The following is an 18,317-nucleotide window of genomic DNA, read 5'->3' on the forward strand; positions in this document are numbered from 1 at the left end:
GCTCGCACTCTTTTTTCCTTTTTGAAGATTTTATTTATTTACTTTCAGAGGGAGGGGAAGGAGGGAGACAGGGATGTGAGAGAGAAACATTGATTGGTTGCCTCTCACATGCCCCCAACTGGGGACCTGGCCTGCAACACACGCATGTGCTCTGGCTGGGAATCGCACTGGCGACCCTTCAGTTTGCAGGCCGATGTTCAATCCATTGAGCCACACGGGCCACGGATGACAACCATCTCCATGCTGCTCTAAGATGACATCATCAAATAGCCTCACAACACTCAAAAAGCAGTTATCAAAGAGAAGAACTGGTCATATTACTCATAAAAGCCAGCTGGTCGTCCCTAAGAGTCACACAACTTTTCTTGAGTGTGTGTACACAGGGACTGGTGTAGCGAGCTTGGTTCTAACTCTAAAGAGATTTAACACACTGAGCTATGGACAAATAACAGAGGAACTGAGGGTACAGCCAGGACCACGCGGGCTCCCACAGGATAAAGGCGGGGAGGGCACCGGCGGAGCACCAGCTTCCTGCCCCTGAAATTCTGGGCTTTAGAGGAATCACAGAAGCGTTGTTCTCGCCCATGAGACGAGAGGACAGCAAGGGTTACATTTCCAGGAGAGATGACCACTCGAGCCTCCCCAACTCACTTCCTCTGGAGGGACACACGTCTCCTGGGTTGGTGAGATGTGAAGCAGGGGCAAGACAAGAAACTAAAGTCTGGACGTGCACAAGGCAGGAGGATCGGAAGATCCTGAGCAGATCGGCCTTGCGGTGGGACCCGCAGTCAGGGGGGACAGCCGCGCCGGAGGCAGCAGCCAGCATGAGAATCATTCTGAGGGCAAGGGTGAAGCCCAAGGACCACAGGAGCAGGGGGAGGGGATGCTAGGAGTTGGAAGAACTGCAGAGGAAATGTGGCAGGGCAGACGGGTCCCGACAACAGCCTGAGGTTCCCTGAGGCAGACAGGAGGGGGCAAGAGCTTGGAGCGCACAGCTGAGCCACCCAGAATGGCGCATGGACGTGGAAGGCCCATGAAGAACTTACAGTCGTTTGACAGGAAATCGCCCCAAATGTCACCAAATCCCAACCCAGAAACACTAGCCAATACAGCACTCCAAAATGGCCATGTGATCACAGCGTGGAGAGTCTCTGGTGCGATGCGGAAGCAACAAGACAATGAAATCGGCCCAGCTATAGGGACTGAACGTATCTCCCCACACAGTCAGCTGCTCTGCAGGAACGCCACGCTCTACCTGTGCTGGTGGCGCAGCCACGTGAAGGAGGGGCACCTCACAAGGGGAGTCTCAGAGGAACAGACCCACGGAAATGACTGAATACATAAAGGCACCAACTAGCCCCCAGACCGGGAAGAAAGCCGGAGTGCTTCAGCGCCCAGTCAGCAGCCTGGCCCACAGCGAAGCCCCACCGCCCTGCCTGCCTACTTCTCCGTCCCCAACCACACATGTTTCCATGGAGGAGCGCGGCCCTCAGTTCCTGGGGGAGGTACTTGGTAAGAGGACATCACCTGCTCCGCTTTCAATTGACAACAGGGTAGGAAGCGCTAAAGCAAGTAATAACCACAATCTTCCGAGACGGGCTTAAGGGGAACGATGGTCCTTTTCAGAGAGGTGAACAGGTCAACTTCGGGCCCAAGAGAACGGGGTCGCCACGACTTTCTTACTCTGTTCTTTCATCCCCAGTCCTGGGTGCTAATGATGCACGCCACACCCAACAAGGGGGTGAGTGAGCAGGCTGCTCCCTGTGACCCCGCTGCTCCTGGGCGACATCAGCCTTAACAGGAGCCTTCGCAGCCCCCTCCAAAGGGGCACAGAGGAAAGGCTGGCTGGGGAGGCATTTGGGGCTCGGGACACTTGGTGCACTCACGGAGCGTTGCTCACGACTCTACAAAGTAACAGAGCAAAGGACAGAAATGGCGGGCTGGGGGACTGGGAGGCTGGGAGAGGGGCAACACATGGAGAGAAAACTGAAGGAAAGACCACCACAGGGCTGGAGCCGGATGCTGGGCTGGAGTGGGGAGCGGGCCCACAGGCAGCCCCGTTAGCTGAGGGCCTCAGCGGGAGGCTCACGGATGCATTTCTCACTTCCTATCCGCCATCCGCGCATCCAGTCAGGCTGTCGGCCCAGAAACCAAAAGAACGGACCCCTGCAAGCACCCCAGAGCTTCTTCCTAGGGCAGACAAGTTTCTCACATCTAAAGAAGTGGATACCTAATATCCTCCGACGGGATGAAAAGTAAGGGTACAGACACGCCTAGAAAAGCGAGAAGAGAGCCACCCACCCAGTTTGGGCACTGTAACTACCAGTGCTGGCTTTAAAACATCAATCATAACATTAAGATTAAGGTGTCTAAAAATTACACTGAATTTGGGGACAAATTACTTCATTATCCATCGTTGATGCTCATGCTGTCTGGACTTAGAACAAAGTTAATCATGGATCATATTAATTTAGGCTTTGCAAAGATGTCTTGACAAGACAGACCAATGATCTCCAGCTTCTACAACTTTTCACAAAAACCACGCTCTGGAAAAAGAAACATTTGCTAAGCAACACAGTAAAGAAATCAGAACGAAAAGGAAACAAACTGCTAGAAGGCAGAGAATTTGCTTCCTCTGTCTGGTTTCTTTCACTTCACGTAACCCCCTCGAGGCCTCTATCCCCACTGTCCCAGATGGCTGCATTCCGTTCCTTCTCCTACTTGAGTAACGTGCCACTTGAAAAGGACATCTCACGTCTTCTGTACCCGCTCATCCACTGACGGACCCAGGTTCTTTCCACACCTCGGCTCTGCCGAATAATGCTGCAACAAACCGGGAGGTGCACATAGCTCTTCCAAGTTCTCCTTTCATTTCCTTCCAAGAAATTCCCAGACCTGGAATTGCTACGTCATAGAATGTTGAGGAGCTGCCATACCGTTTTCTGGAAGAACTGATGGGACTTCACTCAGGGTTGGTACAAGCAGATTAGAAACATGGACGTGAACAAATAAAAAATACAACTTCGGGTACATCCTGACTGTCTCATCCAAGTGTTCAAATGATGGATCAGAAGCACGACTCACGGCCCAAGGGTGGAAACAACCCGAGTGTCCATCAGCCCATGGATGCAGCAACAAGATACGGTTTCTATAATCGATATCATCCATCCTATAAAAAGAAGGAAATTCTGGCGCATGCAACAACATGCATGAACCTTGAAACCTTACGCTGACAAAATAAGCCTGAAATAAATGTACAGACACTATAGGATTCCACCGATACGGGTTCCCTACAGTAGTCAAGCTCCTACGGACAGGAGGCGCAAGGGTGGCTGGCTACCAGGACCGGGGGAGACGGATAAAAGTTCATCTTTGTTGGGTGCAGAGTCTCAGTTTGGGAAGACGACAAAGTTCTGCGGACGGACGGCGGTGACTGTAGCACAAGGTGCATGCGTTCGATACCCGCGAATTTAACCTCTGTTGTGGTTAAAACGGTAAACTGAGTATGTTATTTCACCACAATAAGAAAGCAAGGGAGGGAGGGAGGGAGGATAAACAAAAGGAAGTAAAGGGTTCCGTGCCCAGGAAAACAGGAGAGCTGTGAGGCTGGCAGGTGGTTCAGAAACAGCATCCGCTGACCCTGCGGCGTAACGGGTTGGTCGGTACCTTTTCTGCATCTGCCCTCCCCACCTGCACAGGGAACATTCTGTTCTGTCTTCAACTGGAGACCTTTCCACTTAAGTCTTCCTGTGTGGGTGACATTTCATTCATAGGGTACCTGAGCGGTAGTGAAATGTCTGACTCAAGAGTGAAACACAGGCTGAAAACGTGGATATGTGGACGAGAGTTCCTTCCCTGGACTTGAGGGGCAGGCTTTGGGTGCTTCATGGACTCCCTCAAATCGTAGACACCGTCTGAAGCATGTGAGCGCATGTGCGGCTTTCTAGGATTTTAGGTTCTCACAACGTCTCTTGGAATGAAAGCTGCCTGAGGGTTGAGGATGCGTTTCCCCTGCTTCCAAATCCTGAACATCGTTTCCTGAGACATCGAGCGTCGCCAAAACCTGTGCTTGCTGGTGCTGTGCTTGTCGTTTTCCAAAGTGCCTGTACCGCGCTCAACTGATTATTTTAATAAGATCAACTTATTCACTATTGTACAAGGGAAGAGCTGGGAAGAGAGAAAGAGAGGAAGACAGGGAGAGAAACCGATGTGTGAGAGAGGCAAAGACCGCTTGCACAGGGCCCCAGACGGGGACCAGCCTGCGACCCAGGCAGGTGCCCTGACCGGGAATCACACGGGTGAAACTGTCGCTTGCAGGATCAATGCTCAGTGCAACGAGCCACGCAGGTCAGCGCACCAAATTCGCCGTTTGAAACTAAATTGTCACTTGGCAGGGCCACGGACCCAGGGACTTTTTTACACTTTTACCCTGCTCTTGAAAGGTCTTAGTATTTCTGCTTTACCTCCCTCTCCCGCCAGGCAACACTCTGAAATGGAAATGGGAGAGAAGACCTGCCAACCCAGTTCAGGCTCAGAATGGAGACAACAGCGCACTGGCTGGGGACGAGGTAAAGAGCGATGCTGACACTGGAGGACAGCTCTGGAGGCTGGTCTGAGCTTGTAGGGTCAGCAGCAGGAGACACTGTTTACCCTGACCGTCAGGAGAAGTAAGTGCATGCGTGGCACTTACATGGATTCTATGTATGGCAGGTACATATGTGTGTTGGAGTCTTTCAAACTGGTGGCCGGGTGGGAATAACCGATGACATCAGAGGCTTCCGAACCTCCTGATTGGGAGGATCCATTCCGTGGCGCTAGGCAGCCCAGGTGGGCAACTACTTCTGTGATCGCCCACATTTACGGAAGGAGAACAAGGAGCCATGGCTGACACTGACTCAAGTGCCAACTGTGACCACCTTGGCCCAGAGCCGAGCACCTCAGGGAGCCCGATGGAGCTCAGAGTTACTCGGGGGAACGCAGGACAATCAGGTGAGGAAACAGGGGGCGGCGGGATTTGGCACGGTTGACATTAAGGAGGAAGGGGGCCCTGAGCAGGCTGTGTGTGAAAGAAAGGAGAGATTCAGAGCACCACCGGATTACAGGAGATGACAGGAGCTGGGGACCAGGAGATCCCCATGAAAGGACAGCCTGGGAGGCAAGCAAGGAGGGATAGGAGATGAGATTCAAAGATGAGAGAAGGGAAGGGAAGAAACAAGGACGGTCCTTTTGTCCCCCTTCAATGGGAGAAATCCTCTCAAACGAGGAAGACCTTTGAGGACACAGAAGAATAACAGCAAGGTGAACATGGGGGGCGGTGGAGGGGCGGAGTATTGGATTCACCAAAGGAGGAAGATGAAAAGATGGCAGGGGAGAAGGCCGGTAGCCTATGAGACAAGAAAGAATGGAGGGGTTGGTTTCTAGGGACGGGGGGAGAGGTGGGGTGGAAACGAGGTCGGGTTTTGGTGACCAATAGCTGAATTTCAAAGGCAAAAGCCTTATAACGTACCCTGGGTTCTTAACTCAGGCGCCTGTGTGGAATCCACCACCGCTGCTCGGACAACCGCAGCAAAGCGGAAGAGGGGGCGAGCAGAGAGGCGGGGGGCACAGGAGGAGACCGTCCCCACGCCTAACAACACCTGGCTCGTGGAGGACCGGGACGGTCTCAAAATGACCCTGAAAAGGAAGCGCGGTACAACGGTCCAGAGAGAACACCAGGAGGCCTTTGCCAGGCTTCTCAGTAAGCAGATACCCTGGAGAGCCCCCTCCTAGCCTACTCTTAAGTAACAACTTTGAAGAACTATACTTTTCCAACAGAAAAGAACTCCCTGCTGGTTGGTGGGCTCTCCTTCCTAGGTGGGCTCCCTATCGAGTCTCAGTGGGGACCCTTAGATTAGGCTAGACTTGAGGAGGGTTTGCACTGGGAATCACGTGGCCTGTGAGTATTGCACCCTCGGAGACTTCTGAGCTCTCACTGGCCTTTTGAATCTAAATACCTTCACGTGTGTAAGGGGAGAGAAGGAGGCCAACTTCACGCCTTGATGTGACTGTCAACAGACAAAGGACGGAATGGCTCTGGCATGAATGAGCAGGGCTGCATTCATGCGTGATGGGGGAGCAGCACTGAGTCGCTAAGATCTCAGTCACGCAGATAAGCTGCTGCCACCCTACGTGTCGCTCGGTCCCCCGGGACTGGGTGGGTGAGGGTGGTGACACCCCTGCTTCCTTTCCCAGGGAACGATCTCCTCTGTCCCTCTTCCTGGCAGCCTCACCCTTCGCCCCGCTCCTCAACCTTCCCCCAGAGCGGCACGCTTCCCCTCTTGAGCCCGGTACGCTCCCACGGAAACTCCGTTGCTGTCATCAGGCTCACACTTGCCCTCTCTTCACAGAGGACCCTGTCATCAAACGTTTCCTTGAGTGGGACGCGCAGCTGAGAATCTCAGATAAGGTGAGAGGGGTTCCTGCTCTACCATCGACCCTCGGATCAGGCGGCGGTTTCCTGAGCCCGCAGCCCCCCCCCCAACCTGCCTTCGGGGACCTAGGCGTGTCTCGCAGTGCGGACGGCAACCCTGCCTCTGCCCCGGCTCTTCTGGGACCTGAGCCCAAGGCTTGTCCCTCTTCTCTCAGCTCTTGGGGACTCCCCCTCGCTGCAGCTTCTCAGAGACCCTCCCGATGCCGGCCGGCCCAAACACAGAGCATCTCTGACACCCTAGGCGCCTGCCATGCCGGGAGCATCAGCCTTTCCCTTATCCCGCTCTTCTTCCTCTTTCACAATGTGAGTCCTCGTGTGTGTCTTCCTCCTCTTCCCACCAGTACCTGCTCTCAATGGTCCTGGCCTATTTGAGCCGCGCCGTCCTGTTCTCCTGGCAGTACCGGCGCATCCACTTCTTCCTGGCCCTGTGAGTACCGTGCTGAACCCCATCAGTCACTTTCATCCTCTGGGGAGCGCGGGGACACGAGCGGGTCTCCGACCTCTCACCTGCTTTCCACCCCATTTCTACCATGTACACTGGGGGTGAACTTGATAGGACTGGACTACCGCGTGTCTTACACTGTTCTTAGGAAGACCCAACAACACCAAGGTCCGTTACAAGACTGAAGAAACCACAAGAAAACATCAGGTCCTCACAAACATTTCACACCACCCTTCCCCTGAGTAAACAGGCTTGAGACGAACCGTTCCTAAGTCTTCTCCCCCACATCCCGCCACGCCTCTCGACGACACCACATGTCACGGTCCTTCTCCTCAGTGCAGGCCCCCGTCACATACCACAGATCGATTGTGAATACTCGCCCCGGGTCCCGGGCCGGCCTGTTCGGCTGTTTCGAGTGCCGTGCGGTCCACCGAAGTGTTGCGGGTTCGGTCGCGGTCAGGGCTCCTGAAGGAGGCGACCGATCCGGGTTTCTCGCTCACGTCAATGTCTCTCCCTCTCTCTGAATCAATGCACATCTCCTCGGGGGAGGAGAACAAACAGTAAGACCCAGGGCTCTTTCTTACCAATCTCCCGGAATGGACTTCGAAACACAGCTCTAACCACTTCCCCACCCCCCACCCAACAAGTCCACTGGCTCATGTTGTTCTCAACCGAGGCCAGAGTTCTCGCTGTGAAATCAGCTCTCTCTGCACCCTCCATCAAACCCGGTGACCACCCGGACACTCCCTTCTTCGTTTCGCTGCTCTTCCCAACACCCTTCCCTGACTGTATATTGTGCTTTCGGTCGCGGTATTTTTACACGCACGTAACTGAAAGACACAATCTCCTCTGAAACTAACTCAAACGCCAAAATCGTCGGACCTCCTCACTTCTGCACCCCGGTAGCCAAGGAAAAGCATTGCTAATTTAAATAAACAAACAAACAAAAAGCACATATATATCAACGGGTTCTTAAAACACTCGGCACCCTCCTCTTCCTGTCGCACAATCTGTATGACATTGAGTCTCTGAGGGCATCAGTTTTGCACTTGACGAGGACACAAAGCGTTCGGTCATTCGTCCTATGAAACCTTACAAAGTGCACCTCCAGGGCCAGGGAGTGTGAGGATGGGCGCATTCAGAAGGGCCCCTGAGGGAATGCGCCAAGGAACCCAGTCCTGCCTCAGTCACTTGGTAGGAAACCGTGAGGACTGAGATGGGCCAGTCGGCTCCTGCCCGCAGGAGCTGTCCAGGGGCTCACACGACAGGGAGACGGGTGTGCGCGCGCACGGCAGGGTCAACGAAGGGGGTGGGCTTCCCCACTCAGTTCACTGTATCTGCATCGTCAAGGTAGGAGAGGGGCCCTTCAGCTGCCTGCTCAGCAGGGGCTTCTTGTGCCTGGGAGGCGCTCTGCGACCCTGCATGGGGCTCCTGCGGGTCCTGTGTGAAGGCCGTCCTGCCTGCGTCCTCTCTGGGAAGCTGACTGCAGGCAGGGCCCCTCTCCGTCTGCTCTCAGCTGACACCCTGATGGCCTTCCTCAGCTACCTCGCCATTGACATGGAAGAGGGCCGCTGCGCCCCTAAAGAGGCCATCTTTTTCTTCCTCTACGGGAACAACAACCGCGCCTGGCGTCCCATGTTCCAGAAGCAGCGGTTTGAATTCTTCCGCTCCATGGGCTACAGGGCATGGGTCACCAAGGAGGAGTGTGAAGAGGTAGTTGGGCGGCGGGGCTCTGGTGGAGGGCGGTGCCGGGCTGCAGAGGGAAGGGGTCCTGGGCCTCACAGCTGGGACTGGGGGGTGAGAGAGACGGGGGGGCCGGACATGGGGAGGGTCGTGGGTCCACATGGAGAGCCCTCACCTTTTCAGGGACTCTTTGTCTTTCCAGATCCAGGCCTTCGATCCCCAGCTCTGGGTGTGGCGGCGAGACCGTGCCCTCCTTTCTCAGACCCCGAAGGCTAAGGTAGGTGTGAACGGAGGGAGGGCTGTGTCCCCACGGGTGCAGACGGAATCATCTGTGGACCCTGGAGGAAACCCGACACATTTAACTGCACCGCCCATGATCGTCGACCCCATCCCTCTCCGTCACCCTGCCACACGTCTGAAGCACACCCACCAGGCACACAGCCAGGCATGTGCCGGAACTCCTTTAGCTTTACCTTGTCCCAAAAGCACTTCCCCTGCCCCACCATTCTAAACGATAGCTTTGCGGAATAGAGTTCTTTATGAAACAGGGCATGAAACGCACTCCTGGGTGTGGCAGGGCCACTCCCCGCTCCCGGCTCCACTCTCTTTCTCTTGTCTTCAAACTTTCCGCTGCTGTGGCAGGAAGGCGACAGCCTGGAGAGCAGGAAGGCCGCCTGCCCCTGGCCTGCGCTGGCCTGACTGGGACATCCTTCGAGCACACTGTCCTCGGCACCAGGTTGGTGTCTCAGACCCCAGGCTGGGGAGAAACCACGGGAACCAGCCCCTCTGGGCCAGCACTGCCCATCCCTGGCCTTGGTTCAGAATGCACCGACCCTCTGCTGGGCAGAGCTGGGATTCTTCCCATCTGAGAAGTGGGCGGCCTCTTGGGAGCCTATCTCATTTCACCGGCCTTCTCCCAACATCCCCTAAGGGGCACCACGCCACTACCACTTCTCGGTGAGGAGGCTCACGCAGTCCTCGGTGCATTGGACGGTCTCTTTGACATTCTCTCACAGCAGAGTCTCCGGCTCGGTGCAGCAGGCATTCCTCCGGGTGCTTCTCAGTCACATTCGCGGTTCATTCACTGAGGCTGCTTTCACCCGCGGCAGCAGCTCGGCTCACGTTCTCCAGCATGCTCTTTCCAAAGGATGGTTTTCCTCCAATGATGTCTTGTCTCCGGTCCCTGAACAGCCACCAGACAGGCTCCTCTTCTCAGGAAACCAGACACGTTGTTTCCCAGAGGAGAGGCAAGGCCTGCAGGGAGTGGCCTCGAGTTCACTGTGCTCCCTGGGAGCTGGCCTGGCTCTGTGGGAAGGGAGGCGGACAGGTTGCCACACTCCTGGGGCCTGGGTCTCCACCCTGCACTCGCATGAGTGGCCACCCCACCTGGGGAGCACTTGTGAGCCTGCAGGGTACCTGGCACCTACTGAGAGCTCAAGCTGAAGATGAGGCAGACACGGAAGCCATTGTCCGCGCGCTCACACTAAAAAGCCTTCAAAGGCAAGAAGCTGATGAGCATGTCTCGAGCTACTACTGTGACCAGGGTCCTGAGGCCTCGCTTGGGTCCCATGGTGCTGTCATGTGAGCCAGCAGGGAGGGCGGGTCAAGAGCAGCAGCCACAGGGCTGTGGTTTCGCTGCCCGGTGTGTTAGCGGCTCAGCGCACACGGCTGGGTATCTGTTTATTTCATTAAAATAAAGTTTTCTTTTTATTAACCTTGGGGAGAGAATGAGTGATATCAACGTGGATCGTTGTTCCACCTATTTATGTATTCACCGGCTGCTTCTTGGATGCGCCCTGATGGGGGATCGGACCCACAACTTAGGCACACAGGAACGCCACTCTAAGCAACTGAGCCTCTCACCCAGGGCACGCACATGGCCGTTCACAGTTAAAATCAAGGGTACAAATATCAAAATTCAGAACCTCAAGTGCAGTGACCACATTTCATGTGCTCAATAGCCACATGTGCCTTTTGGCTCCTCTACTGAAAGGTACTGATCTAGAATATGCCACTGTAGAAAGTTTTCCCGGATGGAGCTGTATTACACGGTACTTGCTCAGTAAATAGTAAGGAACAGAGAAGGGATAAAGAGAGTAGCAGGAAAAAAGAGAAGAGGGGGGTAGATGTTTCTTTGTGCTACCAGACTTGAGACCGAGGTGCCACGGATCACGGGAACAACTTTCCCAAAACCCCTTCACAACTGTTTGGAACACATTCTGCCCAGAAGGTCTCAGAGGTCAGGGCGTTACCTGGAGACAGCAGTCCGCAGCCACAGCAGACAGCAGGTAAAGTCGAGGCCAAGCTGGGCCATGGAGCAGCAGCTTCCAGTCCTGGCCTCTGAGGAAGTGCCAGACCAAAGACTTGCAGACAGCGCCCTCTTGTGGCTCCTCGCGCCAGCTTCAAGAAAACACACACAGGCAGGGAATGCTGCGGCTCAGGTCTCATAAACTACACAGCACCCTGATGGGTGGGGTCACTGCAGCAAAGCTGCCACTGCATTAAAGACAGGTGGCTGTCAATGCCCTGGGGCACATCTGGACCGATTTCTGAACGATGGGACCAAACCCTCCCCCATACCTGGAACAAAATCACCACTGCCGCCACTGAGGCCCAAGCGCCACGTTCTCCACAGCACCTCCCCTGCCACGTTGTCTGCCGTAGCCTCTGAGGGGGTCTCCCTTGTCCACTCGCACCTTGCATCCCAGGCCATCGATTCGGCCATGACGCCTTTTCCCAAACACAAGTGTGACGCACTTGTGATCTTCTAAAAACCCCCCACTGTCTCGCCCCAGCTCCATCTTCTATCGCCGTCCCCTCCCAAGCATGAGTCTCCTACGTGGCTTGCACACCCCGCACTGTCACCTGGCGGCCTCCACACGGTGTGCCTCTGCCCAGACATTCTGTTCTCACCCTTCACTGGTAGGATAATGAGACTCATCTTCAAGTCTCAGCTCAGATGGCCCTGCCCCTCGGAACATTCCCTCACCCTCAAGACCCAGTCAGCGTGCCTTATCTTATCGATGGTTCCTCATCCCAGAGCCTGAGGCAAGGACCGAGGACCAGGGTTTTAGTGGGAGTAATCCAGGCGGGCTGGTAAGGGAGGGCGGAAGTGAGACAGGGAAGGAAAGGAGCCAGGATAAAGGACATTTCCAGAGGGGGACTTTGGAGGGGGACATTTCCTGGCGCCACCGCAGGGATCTCCAATGTCACAGCCCTTGGGGTCACCCGGGGAGCCTGCGGAAGCCGTACCCAGCCCGCCACCCATTACGTGAGAATCCGCAGGGTGGAGCAAGGGCATCAGTGTTTTCTCTGTGTGGGAAAGACGAACTGAGACCCAGCTTGGGTGCGTCTGGGTCAGGCCTGAGGACCTGGATTCCCAAACACATCCTGGGGAAGCGGTGCTGTGGTCTGGGCCCTACCAAGGAGCCAGGGCGCCTGCCGCCCAAGTCGTGCAACTCCAAGGCCCGCCTGACAAATCCACGCAGGGCTGAACCCGCCCGGTGGCCCGAGGACTTACCGTGATCTTCGTGGCCCTGGCATGCTTCCCATGGAAGCTGAGCACGACACTCTCCAGGCCGTGGCTGCCGTAGGTGCCTTTGAAGAGGCCCGGCCTGATGAGGTCCTCCGGGTGGCTGGGCGGGAGGTAGATGCGGCGGCAGGTCAAGCGGTTGCTGCGGGGAGGGTGACGGGAGAGCGTGGCAGAGCCGCACGGGGCTGCAGCGGTGCAGAGCCCGCACCTCCCCGCCCCACCGCGGGGCCCAGGCCGTGTGGCTGACCTAGGATGCCACATCCGTAGGGAGCAGGGGCACCCCATGTTCCCGAGCCATGCTCACCCCACCCACAGGTGCACAGCACCCTCACACCTTCTCTGATTCCAATGAGGCTTAACCCTTTGAGCGCCATGCGTCACTGTTAAAGTTTGTAGGAGAAATGCCATGTTATTTTGCTCAGAAATGCAGTTGATGGAAAATGTCTATAAAAGCACTATTAATGGGCTGAAAATTTCACGACATGTAGTAAATACCCCCTTCTTTTGTAAGCCGTGTCCTTTGACACCATTTAGCAAAAAGTTTACTGCATTAAAATTATTTTGTGACAATTATTTTAGAAAAAAAATAAATTCTTTCCTTCAATATGGCTTTTGAAGTATAATATGTGGCATAAGATAAAACCTATGAGTATAATTTGAAAAAACACAGAGCAACATGGATAACAAGCACTTTTCCAAGGGGATTCTTGAAGAAGTAAAAAGGGGCTATCACTTAGTAGTCTCAGGGGTATAGCAAAGAGAACAGTGAGGAATGGTGTGGTTGGAAAGAACAAATGCTTTTAACTGGATGCAGAACCAGTGGAGAGGTCCAACTAGTGACTCTTTGGGGAGTGACATACAGCATCACAGCCTAAACAACACACAGAGGTAGTGGGGGTAGAGCCCTGTTTCCTCCCATTTCTCCTGCTCTGTACGGACACGGGCTTGTAGCTACAGACACCGCTGCAAACTCACTGGCACCAAGACCGGGAAGAGAAAGGAGGCCTGGCCCCTCGCCCGCACACGGCTGCCGTACCTAAGGGAGCCCGAGCACACACTCACCTGGATGTGGCCGTTGTGCGGCCCGCTGTGGCCATACATGCACTCCGCCGTGGGTCGATTTCTTCTCCGTCAGGTGAATTCTAAACCAGGGCTTGAATCGCATTGGGTCATCCACACGAGGGTCATGGGGAGGCAGGTACATCCAACCGATAATGAACGAGCCGTCCCACCTGTAGTAAGGACAAGGGCGCATGTCCACAAGAGGGTTACCTAAGGCACCAAGGCAGAGGTTCCTCACCCGCAGCTCTTCACAGTGACCACCCACGTCTGCATGCTCCAGGCCCACGGAGAACCTCAGGGCCAACACACATCAAGATACCCCTGATCTATCACAATGGGACAAGCATGGCCTTGCTCATCAAGTGCTTTTTCATTAGAGAGTCGTTATCTAATGAAAAACAGTGTGAGCCCTGGCTACTGTGCCTCAGTGGATTGAGTGCCCGACTGCAAACCAAAGGGTCACTCGTTCGATTCGCAGTCAGGGCATAGGCCTGGGTTTGGGGACAGGTCCCCAGTTGGGAGCGTGTGGAAGGCAACCACACATTGATGTTTCTCTCCCTCTACTTCTCCCTCCCTTCCCTTCTCTCTAAAAAATAAATAAATATTTCTAAAAATCAATGAGACTATACTTAATAACAGTTTATTGATCACTGAAATTTACTGAGAATAGAACTTCAACATGAGATGATGGATACGTTCATTACCGGTAACAAGATGGTGGGACCATGCAGCGTACTTACAAATCCTACATTTTTCTCAATTATATCTCAATAAAGCTGAAAAATTTACTTTTTAAATAGAAAAAAAAAAAAAAAAAGGCTTTTACACTTGAACCAAAGAAAGTCTTTTAGAAAGAACTTTGAGATCGAAAGTGTGTGTGTGTGTTTGACCGTGGGTGGGGGGGGTGGTAGCCAAACGTCATGAGAAAGAAGTGGAATGATCTAGTAAGTGATACTCGGACACCATGCCCAGGGAACTCGGTGGCATAGGGGGGTGCCAGGCCTCAGGATTTCGATGACATCATTTTAAACGAAGCAATCGTGTCCAAGCAGCAGCTTTGTTGAAATAGTGAGTTTTATGAAGAGTAAGTTTCCAAATTTGTCCATCAAGTGCGTTTTTACTTCTTGCTGTTCATTCACCTGAGCCTGACATCCCTCAGGAACACCAACCTAGGGACGTACCTACAGAAAGTACATGTGTAACACTAGGCTATTACATGCTATGGTCCCTATATCCAACAATAAAAAGTAAACCGTGACTAGCTCTATCTTCATCCAAATTGACTCTCCAACAAATGGCTTATGGCCACAGCACCGCTGCATTCTTCATTTCTCCTGGCTCGCCAATCTCCCCACTTGCACAAGGCCACGTTTTACCCTCGAGCAGCTGGTCACGGGGGTTGGTCAGAATGAGCGAGGGTTGAGAAATACTTGCTCCCCCAAGGCTCACTATCACACACACCTTAGACTCACAGCTTTGGGCAGAGCAACAGGCAAAGATTTGGTTTCCGCCTTGGGAACTAGCTCTCTCAGAGCCTGTGGCTGCCACAACAAAAGACCACAGGCTGGGTGGCTGATAAAGCACAGACATTTCCTTCTCAAGTGCCGGCACAGCTGGGTTCTGGTGAGGACCCTGGTCTGTGCGGCAGACGGCCGACTCCCCGCCGGGCACTTCCATGGTATAAGGGGCGAGGCGTGGCTCTGGGCACTTTTCTAAGGACAATAATCTCATCTGTAAAGCTTCACCCAATGACCTAATCACCTCCCAAAGGCCCCCACTTCTTTTTTAAGGAATCCTCTCCCGAGGGTATGTTTCTGGATTTTAGACACAGAGGAAGGAAGAAAGAGAAACAGACATCGAGCTAAGAAAGGATCAAACCCAAAGCCTAGGGATGTGCCCTGACGGGCGAACAAACCCACAACCTTTTCATGTATGGGAAGACGCTCCAACCAACTGAGCCACCATCACCCTAGTCGTTTTGAATTGGGAGGAACACAGGCACTGTGACTGTAGCGCTAGCCAAGAGCACACTACCTGTTACGGTTAAACTCAGAATCCAGGCTTAGCGTTCGGAGCAGGCCTCTGCGCCCACGCTTTGTGATGCTCATGTGTCAGGAACGTTTGTAGTGTGATTCCAAGTTCAGATTTCCACGTGTACAAATGGACCAAGCTGTGAGTAACGCAAGCACAACTCTTCTGATGCGCGCTGGTCCCCAAACGGAATCACCTCGGGTCCTTGCGAGGATGCAGGTTCCTGGGTATATGAAGAAATTTTTAGGCTCCGAGTCATCACACTTCAACAATCATCATGAAAATGCATGGTTCGAGAATGGCATTGAGGATGGAGAATTAGAGATAAAATAGGATTTGTAACTTAGTCTAAACTCTGGCTACAAGGGACTGAGAATTTAGATAATCTTCCTATTTGGAGATTGGCCTGTTGGAAATGTCTCTCTCTCACTCTCTCTCACTTCTAGGTCGCTGAGCCCAGGGGAGATTCCAGTGCTCAGCAGCAAGTGAATCCAGGCGCTAATGACGGGCAGGAGGAAGGGAAAGAGGAGCCTCCTGTGCGGACAATCTAACAGAGCCCAGAATATTCGCCAATGAGCTGGACAGTTATCATGTTCTGCTCTTCAGAACACTTCTACAAGCCGTTTAAGGACAACAAGAAACCAGGGTGTTTTCAGGCTTTATCCCTCTCCCAGTCAACACCCAAAATTTCAGATAGTTTCATTCATATCTCCCAGGGCAGAAGCTGGATGTCCCGTTTTCACGCACTTGCTTACAACGGTCTAGAGCCATGTGGAGGTGAAGTTTAGGGGTCGCCATGTTACAGAACCCCTGGGCTGCTCCAATTGAAAACAAACCCACGGGCTCTTTAGTTTGGGGCCCGACTGCCCGCCGCCAAAATCATAACTCTTGATACCAGAGTTTGGCGAAAAGAAAAAGAATAGTTTATTTAACAGTTATATAGATTTAGTTATTTGCGGATTTCGGTTGTTAAGTCTTATGTTCTTTAAAACACCCATAAACACATATTCTTGCCTCCCCCTACCAAACCAGGCCAGTTTTAGAAAAGTCAGAGAAACCGTTTCCCTACTTTCCAAACACAGTTCAGCTTTACCAGTAGCTGCCGATCATTCAATCTGATTGGGGAGACCTCGTCTGTGTTATGGGGTCCACCAGCTTTTAATCCAGAACCTCGTGGATTCTCAGCCTCCTTGTAAACTGCATAGTTAGTCCTTTTGTAATCCGCACAGTCAGCCTCAGCCTCAGTCAAATCCACACAGTCAGCCTGGCTAAAATGTCTCCGCTTATTTTTAAATCCCTGACTATGTCCTCTGATGCAGTGGGTGCGGTAACCAGTTCTGACCATTCACAGAACCTCACACAGGCTCTGTGTGCTTTCTCCATACCGTCCCCTGGTCCAAGTCCCCTCCCATCTACCTGAGGCTTTGGATGCATTAAAGCCATTTTGCATAAAAAAAAAAAAAAGACACTAGCCACCAGCCTCAGGCATTTGGTAGCATTATAAAAGCTGCTTCCTTCTCCCCATCCCCCAGCAGCAAACTCTGGGGATTTTTGGACTCCCCTGTTTCTGTAACAGGCATAGGAGGAAATACTTTAAAACTATGAACTTAGAGCCCTAAGAGTGTGATAGTTGTATGTATACCATAAATTTTATTGATTTATTTGCAAAATGTTCCCATAGGATTAGTAGAGTTCTTTTCCTGCTTAATATTTATATACTTCTGTTAGTTTTGAATAGTCATAGTTTTGAAAACATGCTGTTTCCACTGAGTATATTAGGACTACTTTTACTGTTATACATAGGTACATTTAATTTTGTTTACGCTTGCAGGGGAGGGGTTTTGTGAATTTATCTGTTACGTCATATCAATTATCTTACAGGTAGGTGGGTAGTTCTCCCATATTCGCATCAACATGCATTTTCATTTTATGGTCTCTGTTACTGAGTCGTGGGAATTCATTGTAATTTTTTAACCAGCCTGTGTGACCTGTCTGTATGCTATTTTACAAACATCAGGGAAGAGCACAGGGCAATGCCTCTCTTGAGGAAATAAAATAAAGATGAAGTTCTCACCCTCGTGATGTGTGTCGCTTTCCCGGTTTGATTAGCTGTTCACTGTCAAGTGAGAAGGAAGCGTCGTGGGGTTGCGGTTACTCAACCAAACTTTTAACTCTCTGAAGTAACCCTGAACTGTTTTGCACGTCAGCAGGAAAAACAAGAGATTGAGGCAGATCTCCGGCTAGAGCCCGAGAGCAGGAGAGAAGGGCACGAGATTGAGGTACAAGAATGGAAAGAGCAGAGAAAAGGAAGAAAGCACCACAGGCACCTAGACAATAACCTGAAATTCAAAAGAAAGCACAAGGGTCTCCACAGGACCCGCTTTCCTGGAAATGGGCTGTGACAGGACACGAGAGGACACACACAGTGGTCACTACCCCAGCCCTAATGAGAGTCCATTTCACAACCTCCAATTGCAGCTTCATGTGGTTGAACGACAACTGAGCCTGTGACAAAGTAGCAATCACGAGAGAGAAACGAAGGTATTAGAGAAATTCTGGAGGAAAACAGAAGAGAACAGAGGAAGAAGTAGGTCTGTTAAGTGAAATGGGCCCAGAAGGAGGGGCTAATATTGGGAACACTGGGTCACAGACTAAAGCAAAGCGTCCTGGGAGATGGCATCGTCAGTGAACGCCGGGACGGTCCCCATACCAAGTTCCCGAGTCCTCAGGGAGTGCCTCCCTCACAGCACACAGATGTGTTTCACCCACCAGGGAAGCTCACCTGAGATTCGGTGACTTGTGTTTCCCTTAGGGCTGCAATACGTAGGCAAGGTCTTTTCAATCACTGGCCTCGCGGTTGAGTTCAACCTCCAGCCGCCTCTCCTCCCCAGAGATTGGGCTCTAATCCCTGACCTCTAATCACAGGGTTGGTCTTTCCGGCCTCACTGACCCGCACCAGGACTCGCCTCCTTAGCAGGAACCCAGGGGAGCTACCAGGGCACCAGCACACTTCACAGGCTCTGCTGTCACTCAGGAAATTCCGGGGATTGAGGACCTTCCTCCAAGGAAGCAGGGTCAAGGACCTGCCCAAATGTTCC

At 52.8% G+C, this 18,317-nt stretch overlaps 1 pseudogene; it reads right to left on the reverse strand.

The window, feature by feature from the left end:
- The window catches only part of LOC149994358 (F-box only protein 31-like), a 93,155-nt pseudogene that overhangs the window by 34,102 nt on the left and 40,736 nt on the right, over nucleotides 1-18,317 (reverse strand).

Source organism: Furipterus horrens, unplaced genomic scaffold (genome assembly GCF_987537825.1).
Source record: "Furipterus horrens unplaced genomic scaffold, mFurHor1.1.pri manual_scaffold_13, whole genome shotgun sequence".
NCBI lineage: Eukaryota > Metazoa > Chordata > Mammalia > Chiroptera > Furipteridae > Furipterus > Furipterus horrens.